The sequence below is a fragment of the Salmo salar genome, chromosome ssa26 (genome assembly GCF_905237065.1).
Source record: "Salmo salar chromosome ssa26, Ssal_v3.1, whole genome shotgun sequence".
NCBI classification, from domain to species: Eukaryota; Metazoa; Chordata; class Actinopteri; order Salmoniformes; family Salmonidae; genus Salmo; species Salmo salar.
The window spans coordinates 48290151-48293679 of NC_059467.1; the positions used below are offsets into that span (position 1 = coordinate 48290151).

Here is a 3529-nt window from a genome sequence, read left to right on the forward strand (position 1 = left end):
CTTCCTATCCTCTTACTGTCTATCCTCTTACTATCTATCCTCTTACTCTCCTCTTACTATCTATCCTCTTACTATCTATCCTCTTACTCTCCTCTTACTATCTATCCTCTTACTCTCCTCTTACTATCTATCCTCTTACTATCTATCCTCTTCCTATCCTCTTACTGTCTATCCTCTTACTATCTATCCTCTTACTCTCCTCTTACTATCTATCCTCTTACTCTCCTCTTACTATCTATCCTCTTCCTATCCTCTTACTGTCTATCCTCTTACTATCTATCTTCTTACTATCCTCTTACTATCTATCCTCTTACTCTCCTTTTACTATCTATCCTCTTACTATCTATCCTCTTACTGTCTCTCCTCTTACTCTCCTCTTACTATCTATCTTCTTACTATCCTCTTACTGTCTATCCTCTTACTATCTATCCTCTTACTCTCCTCTTACTATCTATCCTCTTACTATCTATCCTCTTACTCTCCTCTTACTATCTATCCTCTTACTATCCTCTTACTATCTATCCTCTTACTATCTATCCTCTTACTCTCCTCTTACTATCTATCTTCTTACTATCCTCTTACTGTCTATCCTCTTACTATCTATCCTCTTACTCTCATCTTACTATCTATCCTCTAGCTGTCTGTCCCCTACTCTCACTTAGCTACAGTATCTTTAGATGAAGGCACTAATTGTAAATGACAGAAATGGAAATGTACTGAATATAGTTAGTTTGTTTGCTTTTACAGTGTCTGTGTCTCTCTCTGTGTGTGTGTGTGTGTGTGTGTGTGTGTGTGTGTGTGTGTGTGTGTGTGTGTGTGTGTGTGTGTGTGTGTGTGTGTGTGTGTGTGTGTGTGTGCGTGCGTGCGTGCGTGTGTGTGTTGGTGTGTGTGTGTGCACACATGTGTATGTGTGTGTTTGTGCATCATATCATCTAGTGGAGGAAAAGCACAATGGATTATGGATTATTTATATTACGGTAACCTACAATGTTATCATAATTTGGCCATTCCCCCATTAATTTATTAAAATGTTTTTAATTTGAGTATTTTTCTTTTACTATAATATACAGTTCGTTAGGGAAAGTATTCAGACCCCTTGACTTTTTCCACATTTTGTTACGTTCCAGCCTTATTCTAAAATGGATTAAATAAATACAACATCCTTATCAATCTACACACAATACCCTATAATGACAAAGTGAAAACAGGTTTTTAGATTTTTTTTCAAATGTATTGATAACAAAAAACTGAAATACCTTATTTACATAAGTATTCAGACCCTTCGCTATCAGACTCAAAATTTAGCTCTGGTGCATCCTGTTTCCATTGATCATCCTTGAGATGTTTCTACAACTTTATTGGAGTCCACTTGTGGTAAATTCAATTGATTGGACATGATTTGGAAAGGCACACACCTGTCTATATAAAGTCCCACAGTTGACAGTGCATGTCAGATCAAAAAAACCAAGCCATGAGGTCAAAGGAATTGTCCGTAGAGCTCCCGAGACCGGTTTATGTCGAGACACAGATCTGGGGAAGGGTATCAAAACATTTTTGCAGCATTGAAGGTCCCCAAGAACACAGTGGCCTCCATCATTCTTAAATGGAAGAAGTTTGGAAGCACCAAGACTTTTCCTAAAGCTGACCGCCTGGCCAAACTGAGCATTTGGGGGAGAAGTGCCTTGGTCAGGGAGTTGACCAAGAACCTGATGGTCACTCTGACAGAGCTCCAGAGTTGCTCTGTGGAGATGGGAGAACCTTCTAGAAGGACAACCATCTCTGCAGAACTCCACCAATCAGGCCTTTATGGTAGAGTGGCCAGACAGAAGCCACTCCTCAGTAAAAGGCACATGACAGCCCGCTTGGAGTTTGCCAAAAGGCACCTAAAGACTCTCAGACCATGAGAAACAAGATTCTCTGGTCTGGTGAAACCAAGATTGAACTCTTTAGCCTGAATGCCAAGTGTCACTTCTGGAGGAAACCTGGCACCATCCCTACGGTGAAGCATGGTGGTGGCAGCATCATGCTGTAGGGATGTTCTTCAGCGGTAGGGACTGGGTTGAGGGAAAGATGAATGGAGCAAAGTACAGAGAGATCTTTGATGAATATATTCCATTCACCCAGCTCAATGTAACATTGATAGGTTTAGGCTCCTACATGATACATATTTTCCCTGTACCCATCATGAGGTTGCTACAACCTAGCCTATGAATTAAAGTTTACAATGTAGGTGCACAGGTCGAGATACATTTTTGTAATCAAGTTGACAGACAGTGACACATTCAATACCAACTTGTACACTCTTTACACTCTTGCCTGCATCTAGCTTATCTAAAGTGTAATCAGTAGTCCAACAGTTGCAAACGAGCATTTCTATTGGACAAATTCAAGTTTGTTAATCCCAGTTTTGTTCCGTTTGCTTCCATTTAAGATTTGTTTTTCAACAGAATCGGCTGAATGAATACACCCCTGATCAAACGCAAACACAGTTCATTTTCATAGCAGTCAGATTGTTGTATAATTCCTTCTGGCATCTACGTACTCTCCTCGTCTCACCTTTCCCTTCACTTGTGGACTTCAGTGCACAACACATCAGCTGTCTGTGACCAGGCGGAAAAACCTTTCCAATCCAATCCTTCATATCATAACCGCTAACTGCTACACACAGTCTAAATCATTGTCACCATATTAGCTAATGTCAAGTCAACAACATAGCTTCTAGAACTAGCACTGTAGTAAACCCGCTACAATCATGCAGTACAGTGTACAGTTAGCAGCAAGCAGTTTAGCAGTTACACCGGCAGGCCACGGTGGCAATAAATGAATCAAACCAAACGCTTACCTTGATTTTTGAAGAAATGAATTAGTTCGTAACTGTTCAACTATTATCTTTGGCTCTCTTTGAGTGAACTACTCACCACATTTTATGCACTGCAGTGCTAGCCAGCTATAGCTTATGCTTTCAATACTAGACTAATTCTCTGATCCTTTGATTGGGTGGACAACATGTCAGTTCATGCTGCAAGAGCTCTGATAGGTTGGAGGACGTCCTGCAGAAGTTGTCATAATTACTGTGTAAGTCTATGGAAGGGGGTGAGCCTCCTAGGTTTTGTATTGAAATCAATGTACCCAGAGGAGGATGGAAGCTAGCTGTCCTCCGGCTATACCATGGTGCTACCCTACAGAGTGCTGCTGAGGCTAATGTAGACCTTCAATGAAAATAGTGTATTTTAATCAATTATTTGGTGACGTGAATATTTTAGTATAGTTTTATCTAAAAAGGATAGCATTTTTAATGTTTCACAATTTTTTATTTTATGAAATTCACTGAGGAGGATGGTCCTCCACTTCCTCCTCTGAGGAGCCTCCACTGACTTACAGTCACGCATGCTTACATTTTGCAATTCAGCCATTTCACCCCCCCCCCCCATTATAAAAAATAAATAACAAAATATTGAAGTATTTTATTTTATTAGAGTAAATAGGAATAACAAGAAGAGAATGAATCATACAGGACGATGGGTCAGAT

The 3529-nt window shown here is 40.0% G+C and overlaps 1 protein-coding gene across 2 annotated transcripts in view; it reads right to left on the minus strand.

The window, feature by feature from the left end:
* Positions 1-3454: 3454 nt before the first annotated feature.
* LOC123730761 (troponin I, fast skeletal muscle-like) overlaps positions 3455-3529 on the minus strand; it is a 5439-nt gene continuing 5364 nt past the window's right edge. For both annotated transcript variants that reach the window (XR_006762188.1, XM_045708481.1), the window contains one exon: positions 3455-3529. This exon is cut by the window's right edge. The gene's annotated coding sequence lies outside the window, so the exon portion shown is untranslated.